The sequence below is a fragment of the Lactuca virosa genome, chromosome 9, assembly GCF_052849685.1.
Source record: "Lactuca virosa cultivar CGN04683 chromosome 9, Lactuca_virosa_CGN04683_v6, whole genome shotgun sequence".
Taxonomy (NCBI): domain Eukaryota; kingdom Viridiplantae; phylum Streptophyta; class Magnoliopsida; order Asterales; family Asteraceae; genus Lactuca; species Lactuca virosa.
This window is the reverse complement of record NC_136434.1, coordinates 246,260,182-246,284,456: the sequence shown is the minus strand read 5'-3', so window position 1 is coordinate 246,284,456 and position 24,275 is coordinate 246,260,182. Positions and strand designations below refer to the sequence as shown.

General features: G+C 41.7%; 1 non-coding gene across 1 annotated transcript; it reads left to right on the top strand.

The window, feature by feature from the left end:
• The first annotated feature begins 10,578 nt into the window (after positions 1-10,578).
• Positions 10,579-10,685, top strand: LOC145141596 (small nucleolar RNA R71). The gene has a single exon (XR_013722789.1). It is a non-coding gene; the product is annotated as a small nucleolar RNA R71 (small nucleolar RNA).
• Positions 10,686-24,275: the final 13,590 nt, after the last annotated feature.

The following is a 24,275-nucleotide window of genomic DNA, read 5'->3' as shown; positions in this document are numbered from 1 at the left end:
ACACATATATGTATCCAATTAGTCTTTAAACAACTAATTAACAAAGTTAAGACATCCTAGGACATGTAAAACACTTTATATAAGTGTTATAAGTGCTAAGGATTGCATCTAAGTGTTGTAGGACATTGCTATTGAGTTTAGGGTTCAAGGGAACCCCTTACATGAGTTTACGGTTTTATGACCATAACTCATTGAGTTTACGGTCATAAACCCATGAGTTTACGACCGTAAACTCATGCTTCTTTGACCATTTGATGTTTTGAAGCTCTATAAGTCCTTAGAAGCATTTCCACTTGAAGTATAAGCCTATGGAAGGGATTAGGGCACCATTTCACTCCTAATTGGAGTTTACGGTCCTTAGACCACTTTTCCTTAGGTTTACGGCCGTAAACCCATATGGTTTATGGTCTTTTGATGTTTTCATGTACTAAACTCATTAAGGAATGGATCTATACAAGTTTCCAAGGCTAAGGAGGGACTAGGGCACACTTTGGTACCCTTTTTAGGGTTTATGGTCCAAGAACATCTTGGACCGTAAACACCTTGATCTTGGTGTTTCTTGGGTGATTTCTTGATATATGGAAGTGTAACAAGCCTTATTATACTCTAGGATAGAAGTACTTACAAGATAGAGGCTTGAAAAGGTGCTAAAAGTCCAAGAACACTAGTGTGTGTTCTTGGTGTTCTTGGTGAAACTTGAAGATCTAACCTTTTGGAATGATTTCACGGATGGAAGTGTGTTAAAACACTAGATTAAGTAATATCTCAACTTAAAAGGGCTAGAAACACTTACAAGTTGAAGATCTTGAAGAAAAAGTCGAAGATACTTGAGAGAGAATTGAGTTTGGATCTTGAGTTTGTGAAAAATGGTAAATAATGACTAAGTGTCATATATATACCCCCAAATTAGGGTTTACGGCCGTAAACACCCTTGTTTAGGCCGTAAACTCCAAACTCTTGGAGTTTTGGAATAATATTGTTGCACAATATACCCTAGGGCATCCTCTCTCCTGATATCTCCCGAAGTGCTAATCCTAAAATTCTCAAACTTATTCCAAAAAGCTTGAAATTTAGCGGAAACTTTTCTGACTTCTATTGAATTGAAATGTTGTACAGAATAGAAATTTTGGGTTGTCACATCATCCCCCCCTTAGAAGGAATTTCGTCCCGAAATTAGAGTTTAAGCAAATAAGTAGTTACAAATAACTAAGTAAAAAGAGGAGGATATTTCAGTTTCATCTGATCCTCTCGCTCCCAAGTGAATTCAGGTCCTCGCTTGGCGTTCCAGCGAACCTTCACTATCGGGATGCGGCTTTGTTTCTTTTTCTTGACCTCACGGTCCATGATCTCTACAAGTTCTTCCACGAAGTTGAGGCTCTCGTTGATCTCGATCTCGTCGAGTGGGATTACAAGAGTCTCGTCGGACAGACACTTTTTCAAGTTCGAGACATGGAAGGTAGAATGTACGTTACTGAGTTCGCTCGGTAAGTTAAGTTTGTAAGCTACAGGGCCGATTCTTGCGAGAATCTCGAAAGGCCCAATGTACCTTGGATTTAGCTTTCCACGCTTTCTGAAACGTATCAAGCCCTTCCAGGGCGAGACCTTTAATAGAACACGGTCGCCCACCTGGAATTCCAATGGTTTCCTTCGTTTATCAACGTAGCTTTTCTGTCGGTCTCTAGAGGCTTTCAATCGTTCACGAATTTGAACGATATTCTCTGTCGTTTCCCGAATGATCTCCGGACCTGTGAGAGTGCTTTCAGGAACTCGTCCTTTAGCTAACTGGGTATCACCCACCTCAGCCCAGCACAGAGGGGATCTGCACTTGTGGCCATAGAGGGCCTCGAATGGAGCAGCCTTTATGCTCGTGTGATAACTGTTGTTGTAGGAAAATTCTACAAGGGGTAAATGAGTATCCCATGCTTTCCCAAAGTCGATCACACAGGCTCGCAGCATATCTTCCAAGGTTTGAATAGTCCTCTCACTTTGTCCGTCTGTCTGAGGATGGTAGGCTGTACTCATGTCCAGCCTAGTTCCTAGGGAACTTTATAGCGACTGCCAGAACCTCGAAGTGAACCTACTATCTCTGTCCGAGATAATGGATATGGGAACACCGTGCAGTCGTACAATCTCCCTAATGTAAGTTCTTGTAAGCTTCTCCATCTTATCTGTTTCTTTGATAGGCAGGAAGTGTGCGGACTTGGTCAATCTATCGACGATGACCCATATGGTATCAAGTCCACCCGTTGTCTTGGGTAACTTGGTTATGAAATCCATAGTGATCCGCTCCCACTTCCATTCCGGTATCTCAGGCTGTTGTAGTAGACCGGAGGGCTTCTGGTATTCGACCTTGACCTTGGCGCAAGTAAGGCATTTACTCACGAAGGTAGCAATCTTTGCTTTCATGTTAGGCCACCAGTATAGCTTTTTAAGATCCAGATACATCTTATCTGAACCCGGGTGGACGGAATAACGAGTGTTGTGCGCCTCGTTCATGACCAAGTCTCTGAAACCACCAAGTTTCGGGGTCCAGATCCGATCCATGAGATAATAACCTCCGCCACCCTTAACCTCCAAGTTCTTATCTATCCCTCTTAGGGATTCACTTGCCACATTTTCAGGTTTCAAAGCGTCGAGCTGAGCCTCCTTAATTTGTGTGGACAAGTGCGAATGGATAGTCATAGTCAATGATTTGACTCTACGACCAGAATATTCTTTCCGACTTAGGGCGTCAGCTACTACATTGGCTTTACCCGGATGATAACGAATGTCGCATTCGTAGTCACTGAGTAGCTCGACCCACCATCGTTGTCTCATGTTGAGCTCCTTCTGGTCGAATATATGTTGTAGGCTCTTGTGGTCTGTAAAGATAGTGCTTTTGGTTCCGTACAGGTGGTGTCTCCAGATCTTCAGAGCAAACACAACTGCTCCTAGCTCAAGATCGTGTGTGGTGTAGTTGACCTCGTGTGTCTTCAGCTGTCTTGAGGCATAGGCGATGACCTTACCTCGCTGCATCAGTACACCTCCGAGCCCTTGATTTGACAGTTCTTGCAGCTCGGTGGGTGTTAGACTGTAGGGCGATCTGGTTAAAGGAGTCGTACTGGGTTCTAAGTTTGCTCGCATGACGATGCGATTACTCGTAGTCCTGGGCAGTCTCCGTCCTGAAGTTCATAATAGAATTCATACATGGTTCATCAATCACAGTCTCGTGTATACGAGTCGCATATAATTAAGATTGAAAAGGTAGTCGAATAAATGATTCTTCTTTAAGCTCCATCCCAACGAGGAAAAGAAGTTAAAGGGGAATCATCAATTCTAAACCTGTAGAACCTTGATTATATACCACCCTTGTGTATACATTCTTCATCGATAGATTAACCGTAAGAGTCCTTGTATTGAACTTGACGTAATACACAAGTGGTACATCGGGGAGGTTTGCTGAGGTTTCTTCGGAAAGGATAAGAAACATGAGGTACTCTACGCATGAGTACTTCGGGTTTTGGAAATGATAATTTCGCTAGAAAGACGATTTCGGAGAAAAAGATTTACACACGAACTGTCATTGCGAGGGTCGAAATGACTCAAGTTATCTGATAGTATCGGACTACTCGAAATAATAAAGGCATTGGATTAGATCCTATAGGCGTTACAGACAAAACATAACAGCGCAACTTTTAACAGAGTTACAGTATTATAGATTTGCTACAAGACTATTGCTGTGAACTAGGTATACTACAAAAGACAAGTATACGCAGCACGAGGGTCCCTTTGAATGATGGGATCTCGCAAAAGATAAGACTCGAGTTTCACTAGTTTTAAACAGTTTATTAGTCTGTTACAATGAACGCCTTAGATACTTTAACGCGGGTCCAGAGTAGTTTCTCCTGCGGCAGTGATCCTTAGTATCTTCCCGTCTGCGCCGGAGTTCTTTGTTATTAGGCAATCCTTTTTGAGGTGTCCTGTCTCGCCGCATTGGTGACATATCTGGCTTGTACTAGCATTGGTGGTGGGGGTGAGGTGTCGAGCCAGAGTTATGTAGACACGGGTGTTTTCCTTGTTCATCCACTTTGAAACTTTCCTTTTATAGGGTCCAGCTTTACCGCCACCATCGTGTGCAGGGCGGGTCCCGATGCCAGGGACTTGAGAAATGGGTCCTGCCGGTGCTGAAATGGCAGGAGTTGCCACTTGTTGCTGTTGCATGGCAAGTCTTTGGGATCGCTTGCGCTCCTTTCGGGCTTGGCGATTTCGTTTCTTCTTCTCGGTTTTACGACTTTGCAAGTCTGCGACTGTTATCATTTGCTGGCTTCCCGGATCGATGCAACGATCGGAATTATCAGCTCCCTCGCCAGCCTTGCTCGTGTGGTTAGCGTTGAGGTTTGCAAGGACAACTGCCACGGCAGCTGATACTGCGGCTTGGAAAGTAGCAGCGTCGATATGAAGGATAGTGGTTTCGTTGCTCGGCTGGTTATTCCTGGGTGACGACATGATTCTGTAACACGAAAGATAAGGAGTTCGTGAGCGATTATGGTTGACCCTAGATGTATTTCGATCGTTCCTGTAAGGAGTAGAAGTATGTTATCGAAGGTTTGACCTACATCCCTATGATACAGTCCTAGTACAGAGTAGAAGTAACTTCTTAGAATGGTCACTAGATGCTTGGCGTCTAGACCAGGGTACCATCGGTTGGTAAATAACATGATCCAACCTTTGGAAGAGAATTGGGAATGATCCCTGAAATAAAATTCCCTAGTCCAATAACTTGACTAGAGTGGGTTTCAGATAGATCTCAACGAAGGTATGATGAAATTATTTGAGCAAAGCGTGACACAGAATTTAGCCGACTGTCAAAATCATTGATATTTAAGATGTAATATGTTTGGGAAAAATGACCTTGGAGTAGGTCTTACATCTTATACGAGGTAACAAAAGTTTTGACGGCATACTAGCCTATCTAGAAGGTATTTACAGTACAAAGTTAGTTACCTAGAAAGATAGTACTTAGAGCATAGCTAAGAAGACTATTCATTCAACTAGGGAAAGAAAGGTAGAATGTCTCCTACTGGGGACGGTTATCCCTTGGGTGAACCCTCAGCTCAGCCAGTTGGCATTCCATATCAATTAGGTGTCTTTCGTACACCCTTTGGCGTACTCGGAGCTCTATGACTTCAGCTCGAGTTTCAGCTAGTTGTTGCTGCAGGGTCTCATGGTCTACTCTGGATCTGTCACGAGCATCTTCCAGACGAATGGTGCGGAGGGTATGCATTCTTGCATTGGTGACAACTTTCGTGATTTGATGGAGGGCTGTCCTGCCTTGAATCTCATTTCGGGCCACTCTGCGGACCAGGATTGGCAAGACTCTGTCTGCTGAGCCCCCCTCTCTTAGGTCATAAAAGCTTCGGTCTCCATTAAATGGCATGGGCTGATCCTGCCCTTGGCTCCATGTTTCCAAGCTTTCCACCCACGGAGGTGTCGGTCCTTGAAAAGTCGGACGAGGGTTAGGATTTGGAACAAGAGCCATCGGGGGTAGGTTCTCCACTTTAGGTTCGGAGTCAGAACCATCAGCAAGGCCTTCGGCTTGGTGACCATCCATAGGGATTGGGTGGTCATTCTATGGTTCCTCTCCGAGCCATCCAGCATAGCCGTGGTTAGGGTAGTACGGGTCTCCGGGAAGATGGAATCCAGCCATTAATTCTACGCAAGTAAAGAGGTGTAAGAAATAACTAAATAGACGATCTAATTAGATAATTATAAGATGATCTTTATTAGTTACTTCAATACTTGTTTAGTGCATACCAGTTATATGTATTCAGGACAGGATAGACCTTCGAATAAGTGACCCTAACTCTAAGCCCACAACCCAATGAGGACAGGAAATAAAGCAAAGATTCACAGATTCTAAGTCTATGACATCCTAGATACATATAACCTTAGTGTATCCACTAAACAACCATTGACATAATAATGAAGACCTTTAGTTCTCAGATAAGTAATTATAGTAACACAAAATACTCCTATAGTATTTTAAGTTTATGTTCTGTTCTACTGTTCTTGTTGTAGAAGTGTTGGTAAGTTTTTAGACTTGTTGCAACCTCACAACCATACTTAGGCACATGCTAATCACTCCTCGGATAATGTAGTTGATCAGGCTACATCTTCCCAGGGTTGACCATATGTCTCTAAGTCTACTTGTGCTGTCCAACAATCGTAATACTTTTGTTCGGTCCTAGTGACACTGATTTTAGTATGAATGCAGGTATGTATACTTGGTTAAATATTTTATTATTTAAAAGTATAAACTCTTTATCAGATTATTTTAATCCCGCTTGTGTTTATAGTTCGTATATCTTTTATGGGTTGATACACTTGATTTACTATAAACAACTCTGATACCAATCTGTCACACCCCAAAACCGGAACGGCGGAATCGTTCGGGGGTGGAGGACGTCATGTACAGTATCACAACAATGCAAAGTAGTAAACAAGCAACAACATCATCCATTGCATTAATAATATAATTTCATACAAGTGTGTTCTGTCAAGTTATAAAGACACCAAAAATAATATACATCAAAATAAAGATGGGTCTTGAACGAGCTCCATCTTCTCAAAAACCTGGCTCCGGTACCTGTCTACTGGCAACCTGAGAATACAAGTTATTTTGAAAGAGTTTATCAGCTTTAAAGCTGGTGAGATCATAAGTATATTAGTGTCTGTAGTTGTATGAAAGTGTTTGTAAGTCTGTAATTGTATATGTTTGTAAAAGTTTGTATTTGTTTGAACTCTCCTAGAAAACCCTATGTTTCCTACTAAAAGTAGCCTTCTACCAAGGCATCTAGTGTCTGTGTGTGTCTCTTGTAAGAGTATGTATTTTCCCAAATCTGACTATCATTATCCAAAAATATAGTTTCTACATTATTGTTTATTGTGTGAATATCACAAAGTAAATGTAATGGGAAAATGATATAGTACTGTAGTGTTGTATTAAGTAACTACTGCTGTACTAACTACTTTAAACTAATTGTTATTTAAAGTACCATGTGATCGGCCTGTATCCTGCTACCGACTCAATAGAAAAACGACAATGTAAGATGTCGTAAGAAATGATATTTGGCACCCGTAGACTTGCAAGTCCCACTGTAGCGAGCAGCAAGGTGTAGGATAGTCAATCCAGTATAGATCTATACACAAACTCATACGCTCCCCAATTAAGGAGATTCTGGATACAAAAACAGTCATGGCAGGTAGTGCCATGCCCCATTTAGTGGCTAACATAAATGTAATAATGTATATGTAATGAATGTGCTAGCTGTATTGTATGTTCTCCCTCTGTCTAGCCTGTATGTTCTCTCTGTATGGTATTGTTTGTTATCTCTTTCTCTGTATGGTATTGTTTGTTATCTCTTTCTCTGTATGGTATTGTTTGTTATCTACTCTGTATGGTATTGTTTGTTATCTACTTTCTATGGTATTGTTTCATGTATGAACTGACTCTTTGTATGTTTCATTGTTCTAGTAATAGTTTTAGTATCTTCCTAAACTACTCCTATAGTAGCTTACTAGTAATGTATGAACATGTTTGTATACCCTTGCTACCCAAAGGTATAGAGCTGAATGAAAGAAGGAACCTTTATGACTATATATGTATACATGATACACAACTAATATTTAAACGACCTTCGGACGGATAACCGATGCCCTGAGACCACATCCCAACGAGGAAAAGGAAATAAAGCGAGCTAGCCTTCCTAAGTCCTTTAAACATTACTTATATAACTATACATATATAGGCATGCATTTGACAATATAAGTATAAAAGAGTTTAAACAGAAGTATTTGACATGAAAAAGAGTTTGTAAAACAGTTTGGAGTAAAACAGTTTGGTAACACGTTTTGAAAGGTAAGAAATCCACTTGTTTGGTAGTTATTAATCACATGCGATTGATATAATAATTATAATTGTTCAACTTGTATCCCCCCCCCCATAAAAGCATTTAAAAACATTTAAAAGGTTAATTAAGGGGTATGAACTCAGCTGTAGTGAGTGGTTTGGATGAACTGATGAAATAGGATTGCTAGGTGTCAAGTGAAGACTTGTACACACATAATGATCCTAGTTAACATATAATAACACATATATGTATCCAATTAGTCTTTAAACAACTAATTAACAAAGTTAAGACATCCTAGGACATGTAAAACACTTTATATAAGTGTTATAAGTGCTAAGGATTGCATCTAAGTGTTGTAGGACATTGCTATTGAGTTTAGGGTTCAAGGGAACCCCTTACATGAGTTTACGGTTTTATGACCATAACTCATTGAGTTTACGGTCATAAACCCATGAGTTTACGACCGTAAACTCATGCTTCTTTGACCATTTGATGTTTTGAAGCTCTATAAGTCCTTAGAAGCATTTCCACTTGAAGTATAAGCCTATGGAAGGGATTAGGGCACCATTTCACTCCTAATTGGAGTTTACGGTCCTTAGACCACTTTTCCTTGGGTTTACGGCTGTAAACCCATATGGTTTATGGTCTTTTGATGTTTTCATGTACTAAACTCATTAAGGAATGGATCTATACAAGTTTCCAAGGCTAAGGAGGGACTAGGGCACACTTTGGTACCCTTTTTAGGGTTTATGGTCCAAGAACATCTTGGACCGTAAACACCTTGATCTTGGTGTTTCTTGGGTGATTTCTTGATATATGGAAGTGTAACAAGCCTTATTATACTCTAGGATAGAAGTACTTACAAGATAGAGGCTTGAAAAGGTGCTAAAAGTCCAAGAACACTAGTGTGTGTTCTTGGTGTTCTTGGTGAAACTTGAAGATCTAACCTTTTGGAATGATTTCACGGATGGAAGTGTGTTAAAACACTAGATTAAGTAATATCTCAACTTAAAAGGGCTAGAAACACTTACAAGTTGAAGATCTTGAAGAAAAAGTCGAAGATACTTGAGAGAGAATTAAGTTTGGATATTGAGTTTGTGAAAAATGGTAAATAATGACTAAGTGTCATATATATACCCCCAAATTAGGGTTTACGGCCGTAAACACCCTTGTTTAGGTCGTAAACTCCAAACTCTTGGAGTTTTGGAATAATATTGTTGCACAATATACCCTAGGGCATCCTCTCTCCTGATATCTCCCGAAGTGCTAATCCTAAAATTCTCAAACTTATTCCAAAAAGCTTGAAATTTAGCGGAAAATTTTCTGACTTCTATTGAATTGAAATGTTGTACAGAATAGAAATTTCGGGTTGTCACACATCAAATTTATGCTAGCCCCTGAATCGGCTAAAGCATAAATCTTCATATTATTCCCAAACTCATATGGAAGAGTGAGGCGTCCAGGATCCCCCATTTTCTTAGGTATCTATGCCAATACAGCTTTTGAGCTTTGTTCACTTAGAATCACCTTAGAATTCTTTTTTAGTTGCTGACGAGTGTCTAACAAGTCTTTTAAAAAAATTTCATATTCGGGAATTTTGGATAACGTCTCGACAAAAGGAGTATTAATCAGGATACCCCTTACGTGCTTAATAAACTCCAAATGCTCTCTTTCCAGTGGACTAAGATTAGCTCAGGAAGGAAACGGTAGAGGCGGACGATATACCGGAACATTTTCTGAATTTTTCAATTCAGATCGATCCCACGACGTGAACAGAGACGGTTCACGACGTGAATTCTGTAATTCAGCATAATTTCGACTCTCGATCTTTAATTTCTTCGGCTCTGGTTCGGGCTGCCTTGGCTCTACTTATAATGCTTCTAGGAACTCATAGATGGCCTCTTCTTCAGTATCTATGGCCATTACGTGAGATTGGGTGTTGTTTTCAAGATTTTTCGGGAATATCTTCTCATTAACCAAAGTGGTAAGTTGACCAAGTTGCACTTCAAGGTTATTGATGGAGGCTTGCTGCTTCTTTATTAATGCTTGCTGATCTATCATCATGGCATGATGATTCTTCATTATATTTCTTTGTTCTTCCATTGCAGCGTCAGTAGCATCATGTCTTTTTTCTGAAGCTTCCATGAATTTCATCAACATGGTCTCTAATTCTGATTTCTTCTTAGCTAGTGGTTGCTCTCTTTGGTAGAAGCCCCGGCCAGTTTGCCTAAATTTCTCTTCTTTTTGCTTCTTGTATTCTTCGTAAGGCAGCCACTCCTTCTTTGGTTTTCTCCAATCTTCTTCATACTTGTCCCCACTCGAGTAGCATACTTGAGCTTTCTTGTTTCCATATTCATCCATATTGCAATCCTTTGTCAAGTGTGGACCACTACATCTCTCGCAACCAACTCGAATTGCATGAATTGATTGGTCCATTTGAGTCAATCTCCTATCCATAGTGCTAAGCATTGCCATCACAACAGCCATCTCCTCAGTTTGTGTACCTCCACTGCCTTTCATTCCATCGCGTCCCGGGTTGTGATACTCACGAGAGTGCTTTGAAAATTCTTCAACCAGCTCCTTGGCCTGAATTGGGTTCTTCTTTGTTAGTGGTCCTTGTGAATCAAGGAGTTGTCTAGTCATTACATTCACCCCATCATAAAATATCGACTTTTCTTGCTGAAGATTTAGGTCATGTTGAGGACAATTCCTTAACAACCCCTTGTAGCGCTCCCATGCCTCGTATAATGACTCCCCCGGATTTTGCTCAAAGTTGGCAATTGCCTTCTTGAGTTTAGAGATTTTTGAGGGTGGACAAAACTGATCTAGAAATCTCTCACGCAATTGGGCCCATGTGGTGATTGTACCCGGTGGGAGTGCCTTCAACCAGTCTTTTGTTGCTCCCTTGAAAGTGACTGGTAGCATCCTTAGTAAGGCTGTCTCCCTTGGAATATTGGGAGTATTAAAATAATCCGCAATATCATTCACCTCGTCTAAGTGTTTGAACGCATCCTCGTGATCCTTCCCGTAAAATGGGATATCCTTAAGTGCAGTAAGGATATGTCCCTTCAACTCGAATGTAGCATTGGCAGGAATCGTAGGATGTACTAAACCCGGCCCCACATCATCTCGAATGCGCTTCTTGTAGTCCCCCATGGCCATCTCATATATATTTGCCATTTCGTTCACCGGCTCGTCCTCTGGTTCACTCGTATTAAGTCCAATTTATGTGTCGGATTCGTATTCTGATTCGTGTGGAATAGGAATTGGACCAAGTTCTTCAACCTTGCCCTTATCCTTTGAGGCTGAACCCGATTCCACTGTTTTAGTCTTCTTCCCCGACTTCTTTGTAAAGGCTGATTTTAGTTCTTGCAAGGGTGTTTTCTTTGGCATTTGATCTTCCTTCGCGTTCTTGTTCTTATTTTTATGAAGGGCTGACTCGGGATCTTCAAGTGGTGGCACCAAAGGTGTGTTAGAGCCTCTGGTCATGAACTCCTGCAAACTAAACAAAATAACAACGTAAAAACGAACTAAAATAGAAAAATAAACTAAAAACTAAAGAAAACTAAAAATCACAGTTCTCACGTCGTGAATCTTTAAGATTCACGTCGTGAGTCCTGTAACAGATTAAAAAATTTCAAACCTTGATGGAAAATTAACTTTTTGCAGGTTTTATCCTACAAAAAGGATCGATTAATTTAAAGCAACAAACTAATAATTAACTAAGCCGTTCCCCGGCAACGGCGCCAAAAACTTGATGTGCACGATAGTACCCACTAATTTTATAATTTATAACCTAACTAACTAACTAACTAAAATGCACCTAGGCAGTGTACCTAGTCAAATTATAGAATAGTTTGATAAGTCGGGTGTCGATCACAGGGAACAGTGTTGACTAATTAATTTATTTACTACTAAACTAACCTAATTACTAACGAGCTAAAAAGGGTTTTTATCTAATTTTGCAAGTTTAGATGAACTTAATTCTTTAACAAAAACTCAATCAATAAACAAAACACTTCTCTTAGTTCGAATTTGCTTTCACTCAATGGTTATACATTAGCTAGGACTATTACTGTTGGTTACCAAATTAAGAAGTATTAGCAATTTAGTTCTAAATCTACTAATTATTAATCAATTCATGTAAATCTATGTATGGTCATACAATAGTTGACACAGAATCAATTATTAAATAAGATTGGAGCCATGAAAGATTGATTAATCAAAACACAATTACAGTCATAATATGAGTTCTCTAACACATCTTAATTCAATGATTCAATTACTTATCTAAGATTGGTTTGATCTTAGCTCTAATAACTAGTGTTCACTATATTATTAGGTATTCAAATTCATGCAGATTTGTGTTCACTAACTACACAGAACAAGAATTTAAAGCAATCAAATAATTAATTGAAGCATGCTAGGTAAAATCAATCAACACAAGCGTATCACCAACAAGTAAAGTCAAGTCTAACGCATTAAAACCATGAGTTCCAGCTTCATCTAGCTAACAGAAGCAGCTAGATTTAGCTGGACATACTAACAACTAAATAAGCACAAACTATAATCAAAGACATGTTTAAGTGTACCAATCTATAAACCAAATTGTGAACTTCTTCTTCCTTGGTGTTAGAACCAGCTTCCAGATCTTCTTTTCTTCTGAATTTCGTCTCCATGAACCCTTCTAAGCCAGCCAAAAGTCCTCAAAGTTGTAGGGATCAAGGATATATATAGTTTTTAATTTTGCCTGATTCACCTCGTGAATTTTTAATATTCACCTCGTGAATATGTAAATATCCGTATACAACACGGATTCCTGATCCGCAATGTTTATCTTCTAGAAGGCTATACTCACCTCGTGAATTATTAAGATTCACCTCGTGAGTACGCATTTTTCTGATTTTCTTGTCTTTCAAACCTTCAACCTCCAAAGTTTTATTCTTTAACGCTTTTAGTCCCTTTTCTTCAAAATGTCTTCTTTTTTGCTGCAAAATATAATTTAACCTTATAAGTACCATTATTCTATGCAAATGACCAAAATATATATAAAAATGTACTTAAATATTGCCTAAAATATGTATAAATATGGTAATATCAGGTACCCTCGCCATATACAGTCAGCACTCCCCCACTAGGGTCTCGTATCGTCACCATCTGCCGCTCGCAGTCTATAACTGCCCCAAATCGGCTCAACCAATCCATGCCCACTATAACGCAAACGTCCCCCATCGCAATCGGGACCAGATCTATCAGGAACTCAACACTGAAGATCTCGAGTACACATCCTCGAATCACGTCAGTAGCATACACCGCTCGCTCGTCAGCTATGGAAACTCGTAGAGGTCGACTCAACGCCTCTCGTCGAATACTGATGTGCTGACTAAACGCTAACGACACAAATGATCGACTCGCACCCGAGTCAAATAACACCAAAGCAGGTACAAAACTCACAAGAAAAGTACCTACGCATATCATAATATAAGCACAATATCTCAACTCAACATAAATAAATGAAAGAATACATACCAGCCACGACATCGGGCGCTGCACGGACCTCCTCCGCTGTCAACTGGAAGGCTCTCCCGCGAGCCTTCGGTGCCTCGGCCTTCACTGGCCGACCCTCAGTAGCTCTTGCAGTAGCAGTGGCAGATCCCTGCGCTGATCCCTGTAACAGCTGTGGGCACTCGGCCCTCCGGTGACCCGTCTGGTTGCAATGAAAGCAAACCATAAATCCCTTGGGGCAGTCCTTGGCTATATGCCCCTCCTTGCCACATTTGTAGCAAGCACCCGCTCGACACACTCCATCATGTCCCTTGACGCACTTCTGGCCTCCAGATCTCGTATCAGCGGGCTTAGCCCGCTTGGCTGCCGACTGTACCTGTACCGGTCGCCTGTCCCTCCTCTGAGACTCGGCCTCCTCCCTGGCCTGAGTCTCTAGCTCAATCTCCCTCTTCCGGGCATTTGCCTGGAGCTCAGCAAATGTCCGGTAAGTCGAGTTTGCCACGAACTCCCGAATGTCCCTCCTCAGAATGCTCAAATACCGGCTCATGCGTGCCTGCTCAGACGACACGTGCTCAGGGCAAAACAACGCCCTCTCGTGGAACATCCGTGTAATCACAGTCACGGACTCCGTCCCCTGTTTGAGGGACAATAACTCATGTGCCAACCGTTCCCTCTCCACCGGGGGAACATACTCGTCTCTGAACATGGTGGTGAACCTCTCCCAGGTCACCTCTGAGATCTCTTCAAGAGTGAATTTTGCCGTCACAAACTTCCACCAATCCTTCGCTCCCAAGCGGAGCTGGTTCAGCGCGAACTGTACCCTCAGATGCTCTAGACACGAACAGGTGTAGAAGCATCCCTCAATATCAGAAATCCATCTCATCACAGCAATCGGGTCCAGTGTCCCATCAAACTCTGGTGGATTCGTGTTGCTGAACTCACAGAACAGCAACGAGTCACCCCCCTGAGGTCTAGCAGCAACAACAGCTATCGTAGCTGCAGCGGCTGCAGCCTCAGTAACCGCGGCGTACCGCTCATCGAATGTCTCAATCAACGTGGTATTAATAGACCCAAACATCTCTGGTATCTCTGCTCGGATAGCCGCAGCTACCTCATCGTGGATCATCTGACGAAGCTCCTCGTCACTCACGCCGATGGTCTCTGGTCTGTGGCGTATCCCAACCATGATGTCTCTGAAATATGACATAAATAATATCAGAGACTCGCTCGAGTATACTCGCACTCGATAACTCAACCCTACTTGTTCCCTAGTACCCTAAGGATTCTTACTTGGACTGCGCACTGATCCGGTGTTTTCAGTAGTACGGGCCCTATACTACCTTCCACACTGCATCAGTATTCATTCCAAGTCCTCCTCCTAGGATCCCAGATCACAAGTGCTCTACATCTCGCTAAGCATAGGCTACCCTTCGGTAGACTTCTCATAAGCTCCTCACTGCTACCTACTCACTCTCGAAGCATCTCATAGCAGCAATAATCTCCTGGGCTAAGGCATCACAAATCAGGCCACTCTAGTCCTAATAGGAATACCTAGCCTACTCTAGCATGCATAACATATCATATCATATCTCATAACACATAATGTAAGGGTATTTTGGGAAATCACCATTCGGGCGCTGGCTGATCGTACACACTGCTTCTTTCCGCTTTCCTCACATTCCTTTACTTTTTAGAAAAATTGTTTCTTTTATGCAAAACTTTCTCAAATCCTCAGTTTGAGTTCAAATACACCCGAAGGTGCATCCGAATCCCTCAAACCAAGGCTCTGATACCAAATTGTAACAACGTGAATTTCCAAAACAATTTTTTTTCATTTTTAAAACATAATTTCATTCATAAGAAATATCAAAATCCAATGTAACACATGTCCTCCAAGTAAAACAATCCCAAGATCTCAAATACATAAAACTTCATCAATGTGTACAGATCATGTCGGCGCCTTCCCGCGATCCTCGCTGGTACCTGAAACACATATCACATAAACAGTAAGCATAAATGCTTAGTGAGTTCCCCAAAATACCACATACACATATACGCCACTCAAGGCTATAACTCTACAATACCTTCCGGTCAATGTGTCTCAGGGGACTTCCGTCCCATCATCCTGGTAGACCTTCCGGTCCCACTTCTCTGACCTTCCGGTCCCACTTCTCCGACCTTCCAGTCTGCATCATCTTGACCTTCCAGCCCATACACTGTTGACCTTCCGGTCCATATCATAATACTCATAACATAACATAGCACATACATATCATATAACAGCATACATCACATACTCATCATAGCACATAAGACCTTCCGGTCACACATAATTACCACTCTAGGTAAAGTACAGTGAGAAGACTCACCTCGTACGATGTCGGATAACCTCTCGTGCTCGATAACCCGACCTAGCCTCCTCCTATCAACATAATAACATCTCTAATCAATACTTTCTCTTGTCCTCATTTCTAAAGAATGGGTAGAAGACCTTTCTACCCCTCCCTGACCTCTCTTGAACCAGCTTGACCAAAACCCTAAGTTCAACTGAAGTCAACTCTAGTCAACGGTCAAACTTTGACCAAACTCGTCGAGTGCACTCGTGTGACTCGGCGAGTCCATGCGTGTCCTCTTAATCCTCATAAATCCTCACTCGACTCGTCGAGTTAACCTTTCACTCGACGGGTTACCACTGGCCCAAGGATTTAGGGTTTCTGTCCACAGCGCAGACTCGTCGAGTCAACTTGCCGACTCGTTGAGTCCATTCATTAAATCCAGTCAGCAATCGCGATCCTACTCGACGAGTCTAGGCGTCGACTCGTCGGGTCCCTCTTCTTGACACAAACTAAATAATTAAAATATGATACCTGGAATTCCGGATGTTACAGTCGCTGATGCAACACTTAGAGTGTAATGCCCATGATTAGTTAGGTAATATTGTCGCTAGTTATTTAAGTTATATTGTGCATCTATTGGATTTTTGAGGATCGAGGTGTATGTTGGGTGTACAAGGCGTACGCATAGCGTACACAAATGAGGCGCGGAGCGGGAAGTCCCCATGCGTACGTTGGGCGTAGGCTGATCAAATGCAAACCCTAAATTTTAGGGTTTGCACCCTATTTAAGCATCTTATATCCCTCCACACCCTTATCCTCTCAGCCTCCATTGTCCTCACAGTGTCCAACTCGAACCTTAACCCCTTGCTTGTATCTTGAGCTTACTTTGAGCTTTTTGATGTCATTTTGGTGGTTTTAAAGAAGAAGGAGCTTGGAGAAGGAGCAAGAGCTTGGAAAGGGCTTGTAGATCCAGAAGTTTGGCATCATTTCTGACCCATTTTGAGGTATAAAGCTTCTAACTTGGCTAGTGCATACTTAGATTTAGTTTTGGGGTGTTTTATGTCACATTTTGGTCCCATGCTTGAGGTCCTTTGAGTTTTGGAAGAATTTATCCGAATAAGCTGTCCTTTTTAGCTCTTGGAGGTGTTTAGAACCATAAAAATCAGATCTTGATGGTTTAGCCCCAACCATGCAAGTGATAGATTGCCACTAAGTGAGCTTATGTACTTAATGGGTGTCTTAATCCCCATCCATGCATGCAAAAGCATAAATTTCATAACTTTATGGTTAAGGACGTTGTTAGGAGCCTAGATCTATGTTCTGGACGTTGGGACTTAATGGATTAAGTCAAAAGAAGGATTGTAGGGTGGTTGGCAGGAACGATGGGCGTACCCCCTAGTACGTTGCGCGTTCCGGGTCAGTTTCCTGCTTTTGGTCAAGGCTAGCGTACGCTGGGCGTACGTTCCAGGTACGTCGCGCGTACGCATGCAAAGTGATCAAGGTGTTTTTGGGCCTTAGGATGTTGGGCCTGGATTTTTTGGGCTTCATGGCCCACTGTGGAGTAAAACCTCTGGGCCTAGGACTAGGATTTATGGTATTGGGCCTTGTTGGGCCTTATTGGGCCTTAAAGCTTAATGGAATGGATTTGGGCCTTAATTGATTATGAGTTGGGCCTTGGGAGAAAGAGGCCCAAAAGGACAAGAATTAGGGAACCTTTCCTTGGGATATGAATTACAAGTTGAGCCATAAGGGAGTCATACTTGGACCCCATAACTGACTAGGGGATTTATTATGCTTTAGGGAGAGGAGCCTCGAGCCATCCGAAGAGTACGATTTCGGCATGCACAGTTGAGGTGAGTTACCTTCCCGGTATGAGTGGGTCAAAGGCACCAATGCCGACCCATTAGTAATTGTTTATAGTAGAGATGATTGTCTTTGTGATAATTGTCTGGTATGCCACGATTTGTAGAGATTTATGTGCTTGTATGCTATGTTATTATGTTGTAGTGGTAGGAGGGGTGAAACAGACCCAGATATGCCTGAAAGTATGTTATGATATGATGTTATGTGGTAGTGGTAGGGGTAAGATAGACCCCGTAACCGGTTGAAATAAACCGAAAGGTAGGTTGGGCACCCAGATATGCCTGACAGGGTAGGTCGAGCACCCAGATATGCTTAGCATGGGTAGGTCGGGCACCCATTTATACCTGACATGGGTAGGTTGAGCACCCAAGTATGCTCAGCAGGGTAGGACACGTATTGGACTAAGAAACGATATCGGGAGTCGTCAGTCTGATCCCCGAGAAGTTGAGCATATGCCTGAAGCAGTGCCGGTAGCTGAACCTGTCATAATGGAAATGCTTAGAGCTCTGTTAGTCGTGCAAAGAGAGGAAATGAGGCAGTTGATCCAGGAAAATGGAAGAGAACCCATGGTGCCTGCTGAGTAGCCCGAACTGAATGAAGGTCAGTCAGAGGAAGGGAACTATAGCAGGACTGTGAGTTAAGCAGAACCTCAAATATTTAGGAGGAACAACCTCGATGAAGGAGCTGCTAGGAACAAATGAAAGTATAAGAACTTCATGAATTGAAAGCCCTCATCATTCACCAGAAAAGAAGACTCAGTGGGAGTTATTGACTGGATTTCAGAGATGGGGCAGACTTTCATCACCTGTTGTTGCACAAGAAGGCTGCAAACCACCTACGCGGTGAGACACTTTAATGGCTCAGTTGTTGGCTGGTGCAATACATTGTGAAAGATAATAAGCCCAGATGAGCCATTGCAACTAACATGGACAGAGTTCCTGGTGCATTTCAATTGGAAGTATTATTCTGCTCAAAACATACTAGAACTGGAGAACCAATTCCTGAACTTGAAGAAGGGGAATTTGACTGTAGAGGAATACACCAATGCCTTCACCGACAAGATGGAGTTCGCTCTGCGCATTGTTCCTGACGAACTAGCCAAGATTGATAGGTACGCCAAAGGGCCACCTTGGGAATACACTGTGCCGATTAAGCAGGCACCTACCTTCGAAGCAACAGTATGGGCGGCAAAGTCTGTGGAGTATTTGATCATGCAGAGAACCGCTGACAAGACTTAAGTTGGTGAGAAAATGAAAGGAGAAGGACTCTCAAAGTCCTATAAGAAAAATAAAATCTCAAGGTCTGACCCCAACGACAAGAAGTTTGGGGGTAGTGATGAAGCCGAATGGTGCAATAAATTCAAGAGTAAGCATGTTGAGCAATGTAAGAGAGAAGTGACCTGTTATAGGTGTGGAAGACCTGGTCACTATTCTAATGAGTGTCAATATGAAGGAAGAGTGTGCTTCGAATGTAAGGAAGAAGGGCATGTCATGAAGGACTGCCCAAAGAAGAAAGAAGTTGCAAATGTCCCGCCTAAGATAAAGACAAGGGCATACCATATGATCTTGGATGCAAAAAAAAGGTGAAGTCGATGACGCTTGAGGAAGGCAAGGGAGAAAGTCGTATCTTAGATAGTATAAGATCGAGTAACCCAATGTAATAGACATGAATAATTATTCAAGTAGCAATATAATTTCCTAAATTATGTTATACATTGAGTTTCTATGTGGTTTTCTTTTACAATAACTTAGTGAACTGCAAGACAATACTTGGGACGAGTATGAGTAGGTGTGAAAGGTAGTAGATGCCTATAATCTCAGAAGCACATGACTCGCACTTGGATCAGGGAAAGTCACGAAGTTACTAAGGTACTTGTATTTGGATTCGTTTTGTTCAATTGTAACTTTACCTTTGTTTTGGTAATGATTTACATTCCGACCCTAGCGATCATATCAAATCGAGTCCGACTGATCTAAAAAGTGTGTCCGACTTTAGTCGAAGATTGAAGCAGGAAAAGATTGATGCAGTCAATAGACAGATCGCAGTCATCATTAAAACTAAGTAGCTCGTAGCTAGGAAAGCTACCAATAGAGATGTGGTAGTACCACATTAGTGATGGGTTTTAGCCAAAAGAACATCCTACATGCTCATGCAAACCCTAAAGCTTGGATCTAGGTTTCTCTATTGTATATGCAATTCATCCAAGACTTATAAACCCAAGATCTAGCATACATATTTCGAAATCAACATAAGAAATCAAATCTAGATGATTACCTCTTCTACAATGGCTTGAATCTTCTTGTCTTGGAGCTTAGAGTCACAAGTGTCACTCCTCTAATGGCTTACAAACACCACAAGCAAGAGGATGCTAATTCAGAGAGAGAGGGGATGGCACAATTTTGGCTATGAAGACTCCTAGGGTTCAAGTGGCCGAAAATTGGATGCCCTGGGGTCTTATTTATACTGATGCTGCTAGGGTTTCAGTCAAAACCCTAATGGACAGCTTAGGCCTTAAGCAGTCCAAGGAAGCTTCTGGAATAGGGCCTCTATCGCCGAAATTAGGATGGACACATCCCTAATTCGTCCAAGCCTAGCCCGTAAGCCTTCTCAGCCCAATACTCAACTATCACACATTTGACAGTTTAAGTCCCCGATATTTAATTAATGTCTTTTAGTCACAGAATTAATTCTTAATTAATTCTTGTCTAATATTAATTAAACTATATGATTTCTCCTTTAATATATTATTCATATAATATATTAATAAACCATAATAACCTCACACTTGATAAATCATCCTATCATGTTGCTTTGGTGAAGGCAACCCAAAAGGACCATGCACAACCGGGTCAAGTACTTACCAAATATAGTTACGGGCTTAGAGACTAATCCAACAGTCTCCCACTTGGATAAGTCTAGTAACTTAAATGTAAGTACAATCCGATTAGCAATCGTAGCTCTCAAAGACGCTGTCGAACTCTGATCATATCAGTAGCCTGTCCTTCAGATAAGGGATCGTATAGTCCTCCGTTCTAGATATCGTGTGGACAAATACATGGAACATAGTCATACTTATTGTCCAGTAGTTTGTTTCTCGATCTCTGATTCATCTGACATAGAACTTAATTTAATACATCAATTCAGTCCTGATAAGTCAAACAAAATCATCGAGGGGCCCAGATATCGCTTTTACCCTCTTAGGATAAAAGGAACAGATAAACTTCGACTTATATGCATTTACCATTCACTAATCAAATCATACACAAGAATGCGTTTTATAACATCAAGTTACTGATGCGATTACGCATTATCAATGCACAACCAACTTGCAAATAATAAATCATATATCTAGGTTTTAAGACCATATGATATTATCATCTTGCGATCACTCGAGATAAATTCCATGAAGTGATACCAGCAAGCGCGGGTCTAAACCAATGCTCAGATCAAACTCATAAGCACTCATTAACTTTGTAGCAAACCTTTGCTATGTCTAATACATTTTAGACAATCTACATACCAATTCATGACAATCTTCTTTCATACCTACTCCCAAAGTATGAGCGTCTGTGGAACGTTCGAATAATCTTATTATTCAGTAAGTCAAAACATGCAAAATGAAACAACAGGTAAATAATTAACATAAGACAGTAACTTTACTTATAAATAATACCCTTTTATTTAATCATCAAATGTTAATTACATTTATCTATTATACGTTTCTAAACTATCTAATCTAAACTAATATCGTCCTTCAGCTCGATGCTCCTAGCATGCTGCAAGTGCTTAACCCTACTCAGTCCCTTCGTAAAGGGATCTGCTGGGTTATCCTCTGACGATACCCTCTTCACTACGAGGAGTCCTTCTTCCACTCGATGTCGAATAAAATTATATTTTCTGTCGATATGTCGAGATCTGCCATGATCCCTCGGTTCCTTGGTTAAGGCAACCGCTCCTTCATTATCATAGAAAATTTCCATGAGCTCCTTTATGGCTGGCACAACTCCAAGGTCTCCGATGAAGTTCTTCAACCATATCGCCTCCTTTGACGCTTCGCTCGCCACTATATACTCTGATTCGCACGTTGAATCAGCTACGGTCTCCTGTTTGGAACTTTTCCAAGTCACTGCTCCTCCATTTAAGGTAAAGACCCAGCCCGACTGCGAACGGTAGTTGTCCCTGTCGGTTTGAAAACTAGTGTCACTATACCCTCGCACCCTTAAGTCATCACTCCCACCGAGGACTAGAAACCATTCCTTGGTCCTCCGAAGGTACTTAAGAATATTCTTGACTGCGGTCCAATGTGCTTTGCCAGGGTTCCCTTGATATCTGCTGACCATGCTCAAAGCAAAGGCCACATCATGGCGAGTACAAGTCATAGCATACATAATCGAGCCAACTGCGGAAGCGTATGGTACTTGGCTCATTTCTGCTATCTCGACTTCGGTACTCGGGCTTTGAGTCTTACTCAATTTGGCATTACTTTGGATCGGTAACTCCCCCTTCTTTGAATTCTCCATACTAAAACGCTTTAGTACTTTATCCAAGTAAGTATTCTGACTAAGTCCTATCAGTCTCTTACTTCTGTTTCTCACTATCCTTATACCCAAAATATAGGCAGCCTCTCCGAGGTCCTTCATAATGAAGCACTTCCCAAGCGAGGATTTAACTTCCTTCAGGGTTGGGATGTCGTTTCCTATGAGTAGTATGTCATCGACATACAATACGAGGAAGCTTACTATACTCACATTGGCTTTGACATATACACATGATTCATCCTCGCTTCGCAGAAAACCAAACTCTTTGACTTTCTCATCGAAACAAAGATTCCATCTGGGAGATGCTTGTTTCAGTCCATAAATAGACTTCTTAAGCTTGCACACTCTATTGGGATGCTTCGCATTGACAAAACCCTCTGGCTGATTCATGTAAACATCCTCAGCCAACTTCCCGTTAAGGAAAGCGGTTTTGACATCCATTTTCCATATTTCATAGTCATGAAATGAAGCAATGGCTAGCATCACCCTGATAAACTTTATCTTCACAACTGGTGAGAAGGTCTCATCATAGTCAACTCTAGGAGTTTAAGTGAAACCCTTCGCAACCAACCACGCCTTATAGGTGTGTACATTCCCATCCATGTCGGTCTTCTTCTCGAAGATCCACTTGCACCCGACCGTCTTACGACCTGGCACATTGTCAACCAAATTCCAAACTTGGTTTTCATACATGGACTAAATCTCGCTGTCCATAGCCTCTTTCCATTTTGCAGACTCCGGGCCTGCCATGGCTTCCTTATAGTTGTTAGGTTCGTCCAAATTTACTAGTGTATTATCACTAATAAATGTATCCCCTTCAGTAGTGATATGGAAACCATAAAACTGGGGTGGAACACTAACTCTTTCGGAACGTCTAAGAGGTAAGGACTCGTCAATCGGTACAACCAGAGTTTCCTCCTCGGGTTGAGCGTCAGTGTTAGAGGTTCCTTCATCGCTCGACTCTTGAATCTCTTCAAGATTGATTTGCCTCCCACTGTCCCCTTGGCTTATGAGTTCTCGCTCTCGGAAAACCCCTCTCCTCGCAGCGAAGACAACATTGTCACTCGGTCTATAGAAGAGATATCCAAAGGACTTTTGTGGGTAGCCGATGAAAATGCATCACTCACTACGAGGTTCGAGCTTGTCGTGAGTCTCTCGTCTTACGAAAGCCCCGCAACCCCAAACCTTGATGTGTGCCAACGAGGGAGCTTTCCCTGTCCACATCTCGTGAGGTGTTTTGGCAACCTTCTTCGTAGGGACTAAGTGAAGGATATGGGAGGCAGTCTCTAAGGCATACCCCCAGAATGAGATAGGTAGTGAAGCACGACTAATCATGGAACAAACCATGTCTAGCAGGGTTCGATTACGCCTCTCAGCCACACCATTCAACTGCGGTGTCCTAGGTGGCGTCAATTGTGAAACAATTATGCATTCCTTGAGGTAGTCGTGGAATTCAAGACTTAGGTACTCTCCACCTCGATCGTATCGAAGCATCTTGATTTTCCTGCCCAACTGATTCTCCACTTCCTGTTTAAACTCTTTGAACTTTTCAAAGGTTTCTGACTTGTGTTTGATTAAGTAGATATACCCATATCTGCTATAATCATCGGTGAAAGTCACATAGAAGCGGCTCACATCCCTTGTGGTGGATCTAAAGGGTCCATATACATCTGTATGTATGAGATCCAATAAACCTTCACCCCTCGCACAAGTGCCAATGAAGGGTGACTTTGTCATCTTTCCAAGTAAACAAGATTCGCACACATCATCGTCCCTAAGGTCGAATGACTCCAATACTCCATCCTTTTGGAGTTGGGCTATGCATTTCTTGTGTACATGTCCAAGACGACAATGCCACAAGCATGCTTTATCCAAATCATTGGAAGAATCAATACACAACACATCATTTCCTAAATTGTCTACAACCATCACAGTTACATATATTCCATTACAAGGCAATGCTTCAAAATAGAAAACACCATTAAGATAAGCATTAATAGAACCCTTTTCATTATCAAATGAATATCTAAAACCATGTCTATACAAACCATGAAATGAAATGATGTTTCTTTCCATATCTGGCGAATAGCAACAGTTATTTAAATCTAATCCTAATCCACTACTGAGCACTAAAGAGTAAACTC